Source organism: Myiozetetes cayanensis, unplaced genomic scaffold (assembly GCF_022539395.1).
Source record: "Myiozetetes cayanensis isolate MyiCay16 unplaced genomic scaffold, myiCay2020 scf58, whole genome shotgun sequence".
Classification (NCBI taxonomy): Eukaryota; Metazoa; Chordata; class Aves; order Passeriformes; family Tyrannidae; genus Myiozetetes; species Myiozetetes cayanensis.
In genome coordinates, this window is record NW_026087831.1 from 126,114 (window position 1) to 138,963 (window position 12,850).

At 48.8% G+C, this 12,850-nt stretch overlaps 1 protein-coding gene across 18 annotated transcripts in view; it reads right to left on the minus strand.

Annotated features, from left to right (window-relative positions):
* The window catches only part of GPATCH8 (G-patch domain containing 8), a 173,739-nt gene that overhangs the window by 41,222 nt on the left and 119,667 nt on the right, over positions 1 to 12,850 (minus strand). The window lies entirely within an intron of this gene.

The following is a 12,850-nucleotide window of genomic DNA, read 5'->3' on the forward strand; positions in this document are numbered from 1 at the left end:
TGCTGGTGCCCCAGCTTCCAGCCCATCCATCATCTGGTTGGTAATTCATCCCCGGCCACGCTCCGCTCCCAGGCGGCATCTTTCCCACGGCCTCTCCAGAGCAAATCTGGGGCTTAATCTGCAGGCAGAAATCCACTTCCAGGTTTTTTTTTTTCTTTTTTTTTGGACAGCCTTCAAGGAACAAGCTGAAGGCAAACTTACCATGCACGAGCAGTCCCTGGGCTGCTTTCTAAAGCCAATAACCCTCAGGGTGTGGATGGACAGGCCGTGTGTGGCGGTGCTGAGGAGTTTGGGAGCCCAGCACAGAGCAGACACCACAAAACCTGCCCCAACAGCCCAGGGACACTGCCCAGACTCCCAAAAAACCAGTGCCCAAGAGAACATGGGCAGCCAGGAGTGCACATGCTGCTAACACTGGCAACAACACGTACCTAAACTTCATGTATTTAAAAACTAAACCCATGTAACATTAATTAACACCTGAAACCCTCTCAGCACAAACCAGACACCTCCTTGCACTCGCTGCCTGCAGGTAGCTCAGAACACGTCACTGCATTACCTGAAAGGGGCTAAATATGCCTGCCCACTCCCTGGCTCCTGCAGAGCACTGCCTGCCAGCACACTGAGAGCTGTTTTCACCAAGGCAAGGGTCAACCCTGGTTTGGGAGCAGCAGGTCTGGCTGCTCTGAGGCTTCACTGCTCGCTTTCCCAGTGCTTAAAACAACAACACCTCCCACAAACTGTGCAAAAGGCTGAGCACTCCCTGGGCCACGGCCAGGGAATGAGAGAGCAAAGAAACCATTCTCCCCAAGCTCTGGGGATCCCACCACTACCCACTCCACATATTTTGGGGGGTTATTTTAGATATTTATATTTTTTTTGGGGGGGGGGGTATTATCTACTTGTTCCTGGTAACAAGTAGGGATGGGCTGCTTGTTTTTACAAAGAGCAGCAACACTAAGAGCAGAATTTTCCACAGAGGCAGGTGCTGCCTTGTCTCCTGGAATTCAGGGGCACACAAATGTCACCAAGCACAGGGGACAGGCCCCATGGGAATGCTAACAACCTGCTCCTGTTCCAGGCTTCAGGATAACAAAGTGTCCAAAATGAGCTGAAATCAATAGTCAGCACAGAGACTGCTCTTTATTTATCAATACTTAAAATAAATGATAGAGGAAATTTTTCTTTCCACCATTAAGTGACTCGTCCTGGACAAAGGCAAGTGGACAACCCAATGGTCACAGTGGGGCGGATTTTTGGGGGTGTTCAAGCTGGTGGTGCCCAGTGAGGGAGGAGAAAAATGGTTCTATGATTACAACAAACAGCTCGTTAAGGCAACACTCTCTGCCAGTGTGGGGATCCCAGGCCTTCTGCAGCTGGGACTTGGGGGGCTGGAAGCAGCACAGTCTGTCCCTTGGCTTCCTCATCCCTGGAGCTGGCTAAGGAACAAGTTGGGGGGAATTCCATCTGTCTTCCCTCTTTTGCAATCCTTCAACCTGGCACATCGAATGGATCCATGTAACATTTCTGGTTTGCTGTGCCTTTAGACAATGAATCAGAGGAAGACAAAATACTTTAACATTTAAATCTAACAATTAATTAAGCTCTAAACACTGAATGTTGAAAATAAACGACATTTCTGGCAAACACGAACCACAAGCACAGACCACATTTCAGTTTGATTTTGATCTGTGTCTTTTGCAGACTTAAGGGATGATTCCCTCTTCAGAGGAAACCTGTAAGTGAAAAGGATTCAATCCCTACAAAATGGATACCATGAAATAACAGCTGCATTTAACCCAAAACCTACTCCCAAACCTTCTTCCCTGTATGACTATTGCACAGATCCAGTAAGTCCCAGCCCTGCTACCTGATGGCAAAGCCTGCTCCTGTGGGAGATGGTTCTGGGGCTGACTGCAGTGCCCTTCTCCCCTCACCCTCTGCCCCTCCATTTCACAGCTGCCTCTGTCAGGTTCTCTCACTTCTGCTTTGTGAGTTGTGTTGCCCTGTCCCTCTCTCATAGACACTCCCTCCATCCACCCTGAAATACCAGAGCAAATTACATGAGAGGCTTCCACTTGAGGAGCATTTATTGCTCTCACTCTGTGCTACCTACACTGGGGCTTCACTACAACCACACTGAAATTCAATATATTTTACTGCTTCCTGAGAAAGAAGGACAAGCCTCCAACACCCAAACACTCCTCACACACCACTTGGCTCCCTGTTACACTTGTCTCCAGGAGCCAACAGGTTTGTGCCCCATAATTTTTTGTGTAATATCACCTGAACTTTGGCTCTCTGCCCACTCTGGTTACTCACAGTCACATGTCCTCTCCCCCACTTTCCCACTGTTTGATCCTTGCCTGAAGCTCTTGGCCAAACCTTAAGTCCTGGAGCCCTCAGAGGCTGAACCATCGAGTTAGGAACACGGCATTTGAAAAATCGACCAACAAAAGCTGCCTCCATGCAGGACTTCAGACCCCTGTCCTCCCTTATTTGGACTGGAAATACTTCAGAGCCCTGGCCCAACAAATGTCATTTTGTCCCAGATTAAACCCAGTGGAGACACTGCATTTCCAGGGCTAATTCACAGCTCGAACTCAAAGCTGCTGCTTTCCTGCTCCCAGAGTCCCAAATGTTTTAACAGTGAGACCCAGCTGGTACCATTCAAAAACAAAATTTAGGACCTTCATCACACTTTCAGCCCAAAATCATTAGCAGTAAGAATTGCTGCCAATAAATGATTCAATGAAAGTGAAGTGAATTGTTGATTTAAGCCCATTTATCAAAGTTTATTAGCACAGAATTCACTCCCTCCCCAACACAAGGCACCTTTCCAGGAAGGTGGGCAAAGACAAAGCACATGAGGACACACAGAAACTACTGGGAGGGGAAACCCTTTCAAAGCATCTTCACAATGACAAGGCAGAAGAAAATCTGCTCCCTCTCACACCCCAAAGGGTGTACCCAAAAGCAGAGCAACTCCTCAGCACTGCCTGCATTCCTAAGTCACCTAAAGCATCACCAACACAAAGGGGAAGGAATGATGAGTCACTTGAGCAGCTCCAAGGCCATCAGACTGCCCTGCACATGAATCACTGGACTGCTCCCTGTGATCTGTTCCAGCACAGAGCACATGAAGATGTCAGCGAGTAGAACACACCCCATACAGTGCCCATTCCTGACAGGAATTAGTGCTCTCCCTCATGAACAGCTCTAAGTTATCCCTGTATTATCCCACAAGCCTCCAGCCCAGCAGCTGAACAGGCTCCAACAAAGGAGCAGGACAATGGAGTGCAGGGTTTTCCTTTCAGGATGCTTCCCTTCAGCTCCACCACAGCTCAGCCAGGTGCTTATTAACACCAAAGACGATGATGTGAGTTATAAAACACAACACAAATCCAGCAGGAAGAACCCAGAATGGGAAAACCTGTGGAAAACACCGCCTGCTCCCCAAATAACAGGGACAACACCTTCAAGGGAGGGAAATAAGGAAAGATTCTGGCATCAAACCCGGAGAGTTAAACCTGGGGAGGGAACAGCCAGAATGCAGCTGCTGAGACATCACAGCAGAAACAATCTATTTATGTCCCTACTGGATTTCAGGAGGGGCTCAGGAAGGCACTCAAAGGCTGGTTCGTGTGACCACGGCAATAACAATGGAAAGAAAGTAATTTTGCAGAAAAGCCTTGACTATACTCACTGGTATTATTCCTTAAATGCACTGGAAAAGAGCACAGCATGATCGTGATTGCTTAACTGCACTTGAAAAGAGCACAGTGTGCTTCCTCAGATATTCAAAAATTAGTTTTACGCTGCGAGGGTTATCAGAAGACTCCAAAAAAATCACATTTATATTGCATTTACCCCTAGAAAATGGAATTTTAAAACACGAAAGCAAATCGGCGCCACTTCTGCACATCCTATTTATCCATCATTTCAATCAATAAACCTTAAAGTCTAAAAATATTAAGTCAAGCAATAAAATTTAGGGTTGTCACCCACAAGTCCTACTTGAAAACATTTAACCAAGCCCACTACCCATTCCCAAAAGCCTTGCAGCCATTAGGTTTGAACCAGCAGGAGACACCAGGAATATCCAAGAAAGAGAAATGAGGACCCACAAAAAGTGCTGTTTTCTAGCGTGGATAAAGTCAGGGCAGACTGCGTGAGCTCCAGATCCCGGAATATTTTGCTCCCGGAGCTGGGAAGCACAGCTGACATTTCCTGCAGCCCTCCCGGGATGGGTCAGCACAGATGCAAGGTCTGATCTCAGGGAACCGAAGCAGCCTCTGAGCACAAGTGAGCAAATGCCAAAATCCTCCCTCTCTGCCTGCACGCACACGGCACCTTCCCGAGCAGGGGGGAAAGAAACTCGGGGATTCCAGCAGGAAATATCCTGTTAAATGCACTGTTTTCTTTGTTAAAACAGAGGGAGCAGTTACAAGCCCTTCAGAAGATAAGGCACCTTATCACCCTTTCACTTTTCCCAAAGCTGGCTGCTGGTGCCAACACAGCACAGCCAGGACACCCGTGTGAACGAACACTGCCTGCCCACCACCAGTGCCACGGCCAAGACACGCTCAGGAACTGCTCTGCTGGGCCTCAGGAGCACCAGGCTCTCCCCTGAGCAGGAGGGACAGCAAACCATCGACACTCATCTCGTTTTGTACGTGGTTCTCTTTGTACAGACCTTTCTGGCTGGAGCAGCTGTTTGCAGCCCCTCCGGTTTCACTTCCCCCCACGCTGCCCAAGGGTGAGACAAAGCAGCACCTGCAGCTGAGAGGGACATGTGGGACACCCAGGAGAGTTCCAGTTTTTACCCACTCCAGGCACGGATGAATGATGAGAGGTAGGAGTGACGAGGTCTGCCAGTGCTCCTGTGAGTTTGTTTTTGTGGGGCTCTATCCCTGACATCACCCCGACCTCACCAGCGAATCTCAGCCAACAGAGGGAGAGGGAAGGTGCTAAACCCAAACCCTGCTCAACCCAAACCCGGCTCACCACGGCTGATTGAGTGTTTATCACACACAATCAAAATGTAACGAGTTTGTAACATCTCTGCAAGACCCACACGGCCCTACAAACACCGACTACAGATCACAGCAGTAATTCCTGCTGCCCTTTCCAGCTCGGCAGGACCTGATGACTCCATAGGATGGAGGAGCTCCAAAACATAATTGATGCAGACAACCGTGTTGATGTTTAGAAATCCATCCAGGGAATTCAAAAACAACTCCAGGAAAGCATAGCTTAGCTCACTTCTTGAATATTCATCATGCACCCAGGAGAAAATACGTGTTCAAGACCAACATGCTCCTAGAAGGTAGATCCATCCAACCCTGGAAAACTTTCTTGGATTAATTTTAAAGGTCACGTGGGTTCTCAAAGCTATAAAAAGCAATACAAAAGCAATTTTGTACTGGCACCTGGAAAGCCTTTGTTAATGCTTCCCAGAACAAAATCATCCTTTTTCCTGTTGTTCCCTGCAGTGTCTGTAAAGACACACACAGAAAAAATAATCAGTGAGCCTTTTCAAACCACACAGAGGTGAAACATTCCCAAACAACACGTTCTCACCGTTAGAAATCGCTTTCCCAGTCCCTTCCCTGCAAATAAGCAATACAAGAGGGAAGTACGGACACGGCACACCTGCACACCCCCCAAAACAGCTGAATATTTACAGTCAACATCTTGTGAGAGCTGCAGCAAAACCTCATTTTCGGCAGACACACACATCAATTATTCTGAGAGTACTTAACAGGAAAATCCTCTCAAGTCAATACAACAAAAGCAATCACTTGAGACTCGGAGATGAATTTAAATTGGCACGGTTTGAAAGGAACACCTTGGAATTGCACGCTGAGAGGTTGATGGCACCTTTTGTTTACCAAACTAAAAATTAATTTCGATGGCAAAGCTCTACCTGTTAAGTCCAAAAACACTGAGAAACCACTCACCAGATCTGGTTTAAACCAGGAAAACGTGCATCTGAACACCCACTTAGAGCTGCCCAAATAAAAACACGTTCTACAGATAAACAGCTTGTACCACAAGGAGTGGGAGCCAGAGGCAGGTCCCTGCTTTGCATAATTTGGCACCAAACAAGAAGAATTCCATGTCTTCCAGATTCCTTCCGCTGCACCAAGGCCAGCTGGGGATCTGTTCCAGCACACAGGGATGCTCTGCAGTCCTTCAAAGCTGCACCCAAGAGCATCAGCACTGGCCTCACCCAGTTTTCTCTTTGCTGTTTTGTAACCCACCTCGATGCAGAAGGTGCTGCAGCCTCCAGCACCCACATCTTCATGGCTAGGCAGGACTTCCAAACAACCACAGAGTCATGGAATGGGTTGGGAAGGACCTTAAAGACCATCTCATTCCACACCCCCTGCCATGGGCAGGGACATCTTCCACTCAGCCCAGGTTGCTCCAAGCGTTGGACACTCCCAGGGATCCAGGGGCAGCCACAGCTTCTCTGGGCAACCTATGCCAGGGCCTGCCCACCCTCCCAGACAGGAATTCCTTCCCAATATCCCATCTAACTGCCCTTTGGCAGTGGGAAGCCATTCCCTGTGTCCTGTCCCTCCATGCCCTTGTCCCCAGTCCCTCTCCAGCTCTCCTGGAGCCCCTTTAGGCCCTGCAAGGGGCTCTCAGGTCTGCCTGGAGCCTTCTCTCCTCCAGGTGAACCCCCCCAGCTCTCCCAGCCTGTCCCCAGAGCAGAGGGGCTCCAGCCCTCAGAGCAACCCTGTGGCCTCCCCTGGACTCACCCCATCAGCTCCATGTCCCTCCTGTGCTGGGAGGCAGCTCTGCAGGTGAGCTGAGGGGGGCAGAGGGGCAGAATCCCCCCTTCCCCTGCTGCCCACACTGGGGGGTGAGCCCAGGACATGGGGGATGTCTGGGATGCCAGAGCACATTGCTGGGGCACACTGAACTTCTCATCAACCAACATCCCAAATCCTTCTCCTCAGGGCTGCTTTCAATCCATTCTCCCAGAGAGCCTGGACTGCCCTGACCGTGGAACTTTGTGCTGTTCCCACAGAACCACCTCTCCAGCCTGTCCAGGTCCCTCTGGATGTCCCATCCCTTCCCTCCAGCCTGTGACCCCACCAGACAGCACAAGGGAAAGAGAAAAAACCCCGATGGCCCAGGGTGCTAATCATTTCATATTTAGGGTGCAATTTATTTACCATCACAAACTTCCAGCTTCCTGCCTTCTTTTCCTTCTTAAGTGTGGTGTCTGACTTGACAGAGGATTGTTTCTAAACCAAAGCATGGCAGATAATCTCACTCAGGAGCACGTTAACTGGATTCAAACCCCGTTCAACACTTTTATCAATGACCAGAGGACACGGAGCCAGCTCAGTCTGCAGATCAGGAAGCCCAATAAAGGGTGAGTGGATGATGTGTTTGCACAGAGCAACCTGACCTCGTGTAAAAGTCCCCAGCACCACGTCTGCTTTCCCAGAGCCCTGTACAAACACGGCCACAGCACAGGGCTGCACCCAGCAGGCAGCAGAAATCCCACTTAAAACCTGCTCATGCAACAGAAAGGATAAAAATACAGTCCAAGAGGGTGGGCAACAAAGAAACAAAGTAGTAAAAAAGATGTTTATCTCTGGATGTTATACAGACAAGAGTCTACTCCAGACTGCTCTGTGTTAGTTTTATAGTCACAAGTGTGGACAATTTAAGATGCAGAAAGCTGTAACAACACAAAGGGGAAATGCCCTGCTATAGAATTCAGAGGTCAGGCTGTTAAGGTTCTCAGAAGAAGCTAAAACTGAGCAGAAATGCTATATATGCCCTCATATAAGAGGAGACAGCACAGTAATGTGTGCTTTGGCAAAGCAGAGAAGGACGTAAGAAACAACAGTGAAGAGCTGAATGTAATAAAATCTGGAAGAAGAATTAAGGAAAATGAGCATTTCAGTGACCAAATGACCAGAACAATCTACCAAGGAAAATGTCCCCCATCACCAGTTGTCTTCAAGAGAGAGATATTGCAGCCAAACATGAACTCCTGGACTCAGAGCTGGATCAAACAATGGGAATTGAAGGCTAAGTGATACCTGGATGATTAAATGACATCCTGATACCAACTTCTGGCTTTAAAACCGTGAATGGCCAGAATCTCAAATTAATTGCCCACAGAGCTGCTTGAAAGGGGAAAGTACCAAGAACTACCACAGATTTTAAACTGTGTGGTAGGAGAAAAGCCTCAGCTGAGGAAGTGCTGCCCAAGAACTGCAGTGGTGCTTTTTATCTGATGGACTCCTGAAGCTCTACATCCCCAGACAGTGGGTGGCTGGAACCTGGTTAGGAGGGTGGGTTTTGTTTTGCAGGGGTGACTGAGAAGCAGCTGAGGTAGCTCAGACATGGTTTGTGGGGCTGTAGAATAAAGAGTTTCCTTTCCCATTCACTCAGCCCCTGCACTGGAGAACAAACACAGAGTGGGGAGAGGCACAACCAAGAGAGGAAAGAAGGTCTACGTAAAATTAACTCACCACCTGAGTCCCAGAAATGCACACTGAAGTTCAGACCCCCCATGTGATGTTCTAAACCTGGAACCAATACTGCTTGATCTACTTTATAACACTTTCCCCCAGCCTTCTCCTCCCTTCCTCACTCACACAGGGAGGTAAAAAACCAGTCCTGCTGTTCCAGCTTTGCTCAGCTGAGAGGTCAGAGCGTCCTGCCAAGGAGGTAAGAGCTATATTCCTCCTGTGCTGGACCCACACCAGAAATACAACCCCAATCCAATGACAAATGAGCATCTCCAAACAGTGCTAACAGATTTATTAAAACCTCGGATTAATCCTTCAATTAGAAAACACCCCATGGAAAAGGCTGTCTGACTGCTTGCAGCTACTCCTGCCAAAGGCAAATTCACACTCCAGGACCTTGGATCTGTTGGAAGCTCAGCCTAACATGTTTTGCAGAGATTCCAATCCTCGTTCCCCCACATTAAGTTTTTCTTCTCCCAATTAGTCAGGGCGGACGAGACAAAATGACCCTATTTATCTGCTCGCAGAGAGGAGCCATCAGCTGCCTGTGCCACCTCCCCCCGAGCAGCCAGGCCTGCTGAAGGACATGGAAAACAAATGCACTTCCCTCAGGCAGCACCTGGGAAGTGGAGTGGAGCTGCAGCCGGAGCACAAACTCATTAAGGACGGGTTTGAACCCTCCCAGCTGCCCCACAAAGCACTGCCTGAGCTGCTTGGGAACACAACTTAGCCCTGACACCCTGCCAATTAAAAAGCAGGAAATTCTCCTGCCAGCAGCACTCAGCTCAACCTGCTGGAAGCAGCAGGGTGATGTGCTGGGTTAGCTGTTCAAATCCTTTGTGGAGGGGGAAAAAAAATTAAAAAAAAAAAAAAATAATCCCACCTATCCTCTTGGAAGGAATAAGCAGGAATAGCTGAGCTGAGGCTCAGGCTGGCTACGCTTCCACCCAGTTGGGAAAAGCAGGTATTCCTGCTGGCTGGAAGTGTTGTGCAGACTGTACAGCACTGAAAAACCCCGAGACAGAACAGCCTGTGTTCCGTCTGGCTAATGATGCCAGTAAGTGCAATGTACGTAGGAAGAGGAAATTATTGTACACATAGACACATATGGCTGGGGATATTTTCTGCTTCAACAATGGAAAGGAGAGAGAGAGGCAGCAAGAAAACATTTTCTCAACATCTGGGACTAAGTGGGAGCTCCACTGGGTTTCAGCAATAGAGAGACATCCATAATATTTATTCTTGGAGTTTGCACAGCTAATCTAAAGAATAAAGTCATTGCAAGTGCAAAAATAGCACTAAAATGTATATTTACTTATTGCAGCAGTCTCATGTGTTCACACAGCTTTCACTAATGTTTCTAAAATATTCTGCTGGCATAATCTCCAGCTATTGTTCAGAATTCCTTGAAGTTGAACTGGTTCCTGTTTGCCTCTGCCAGGGAAGCCTGTCAGTCAAGGGGACAGTGGGACAGACAAGTGACAGAGCCCGTGAGAGAAGTATAACAAACTCCATGACCCCCTGCCTGAAGGGTTGAGCTGTCAGCATCCCACTCAAAAATAACCCTTCTTGTATGGAAAATGGAAAACGACTGGGATTTGTTTGGGTGAGCCACTCAGCAGACTTCACTTGCCACTGCAGTGCTTGGAGAGAGGCAAGAGAAGGAAGGTCAGGGATATCCTTCCTCCTCCACTAATCCATCTCCCTGCCCAAGGCTCCCAAAGGAAGAGCTGTGCCAGCCTGGTCAGGGAAAGATCCATCTGGCAGGCAGGGCACAGCTCAAGGCCTTTCACTGGAGCTGCCCTCAGGTTCAGCACCTTCAAAATACATTCAGCCAGAACCAGGGGCTTTCCCTCGAGTTTCTCTGAGGTTTGAGAGCTTAGGGAAAAAGGGAAGAGGATCTTCGCCTTTAGTGCAGCCTCTAAAGCTACAGAGCACAGCAACAGCGAGACAATCCTGTAAGAAAACCCCCAAAGCACTTAATCAGCTCACTGCAGTGATATCCTCCTGGGCCAGTCCTGCTCCTTTGGCAATTTTCAACTTCCAAACCACCCTGAGCTTCGAGGTTCCTTCCACCCCACCACAGAGACGGGTCAGAATAATTCCTCCTCTCCCTCCACACCACAATCTTTATCTTTAAGGATGTATGACTTCCTTAATCCTTACACTAGCCACTGTTTTCCACAGGGTTACCTAACTCCATGAGAGCATCTCCACTCCTTCTGCAGTTCTCTTCGTGCGCCCCTTCCCTCTTGTCTCTCCAGTTCTCAGCTGATCCCTCTGCCCAACCCTTCTCTCTCAGCACCTTTTCATGCCCTTCAGACCCTTCATACCTTCTCTTTCTCAGTTGATTTAGGTCCTTCCTTCCTGAACCGATTTCCCTCCAGTGCTGTTTGTTTCCATTCCTGTCTCTCCTGATCGCGCTGATCTTCCTTCAGCCAGGCACAGGGGAGGGAGGAACAGCTCCCAGCAGCTCTCTAACCTTTAATCCACTTTTCTCCAGCACATCAGGAGCTCAGAAACCCGAGGATCACCTCTGCTAACCCTGCACTGCCAGCTCTCCCTTGCCCACACCAACGCTCGTCTTGCCAAACAGATCTTCCCAACCCAGAATCTTTTCAGGGGCTGATAACAATAATAAGAACTCTAAAATGCTTTTTTTTCCCATCCAGAGCCTCTCTTCCATTAGCCACAGCACCAATCCCAAGGCATCTGCCTTTCTTGCAAGCAGCTGAAAGATTCCTCTGACCCACACTCTTTATTCCTGACCTTTTGTTTCTCTCCCTCTCTCCAGAACATTACACATCCTCTCACTTTGAGATCACAAGCAGATCAACCCAGAAGGAAATGTGAGAGATCCCTCCAGCCTCCTCTCCGCCTCCCCACGCCTCCATCCCTCTCCAGGCTGTGTAATTTTAGAGCCCATCTCCCTCTGGCCACGCTCCCTGGGTCTCACCGGCCTGGCAGGGACGTGGGGTCACGTCTGGAGTCACATCCCCTCCAAAGGCACCAATTTCACCTGCTGAAGAACTGGAACTGAGGGAAAAGGGCATCCCTGCCACTGACAGGAACACTCCTACAAGGCATTTGCATCCAAACTGGTGACTTGCATGAACAGAGCCTTATTTTTGCTGTATTTTGAGAGCAGGGGCACAGGCAGGGGTGTTTTTACCTACGGTCACAGCAGCCCTAGCACAACGAGCACTTCCTTTATCCCACCCCCATGTTCTAATCTCAGGGGACCTCCATCTAAATAGAAAGAAAAAAAGTCAGAAAACCTTATCTGAAAGCAACTTTGAACCTAATTTTTCCTTCTTTCTCATTGAAAAGCCTTTCTCCATCAACTGAACAGAAAAATCATTAGACTGCCGACCTGTCCACACAGGACCTGGAGCTCCCCCTAAAATTCAGCATGACCTTGGCCAATCCCCCTTGGATCTGCTCTTTCCCAGCTCACTGTTTTCACCTTCTGCAAGCCCCAACCAGCTCCAAACTGCTCCTCCCAGGGGACCAATTCCACTTTCCCCTCAAAGGAAGCTTTAGCGCACAAAATAAAATGTCTGTCTCCTCCCTGGCACATTTTCAGGGAGAGGAGAGCAGAGAAGCGACCCTCCCATAAAAAACAAACCCTATCTCTTTATTTTTCACTGTAGCCTACGGGAAAGACAATAAAAGCCCGGCATTTGACACAGATAAATCCCAATTTAAAACAGTGCCCAGGGAACACAGGGCTGGGACCGGGTTATTGTCTCTGGGCACTCCCAAGATCTCGGGATGGGGGAATGGAGCCCTCTTTCCTACCTGACATCACCACACGTTCCCTCTGCGAGCCCAGATCCACGACACAGTAACAGGTTTTGCCACTACAATTATTTTTCTTGCCCCACAAAGGGCAAGGACGCGACTGCAGAGCTCACCCATTCCCCGGGTACCCGACTTGGTTCGGGTTCCCCCTCTCTCCCCTCATAAAAACCAGTAGGAGAAATGTGTTCTCCAGCCCTGTTTGCCCCCACTTCCTGAAACACAAACTTCAAAGCCAAATCGGGCTGTTTCAGTGGTAATTACGGCTCATTCCTTCGTTTAAGGAAATAAAGACTGCATCCCAGCCCGTGTTTGGGGCCGTGGCAGGAGCCAAACCTCCATCCACACACCAGGCAACACGCAGAAAACCGATTTCTTTGTGTTTCTAACACAGTTTATCAACAATTTTCAGAGCGTGCATCCCTTAAAACGTGCGGAAGCACCAGAAATCAGTCACTCCTGGCCGTCCTGCCTGCTCCCAAGGCTGCACCTTAATGCCAGCTTAAGCAGAATTACGCAAGCTCCACGCTATAAAAACCCTG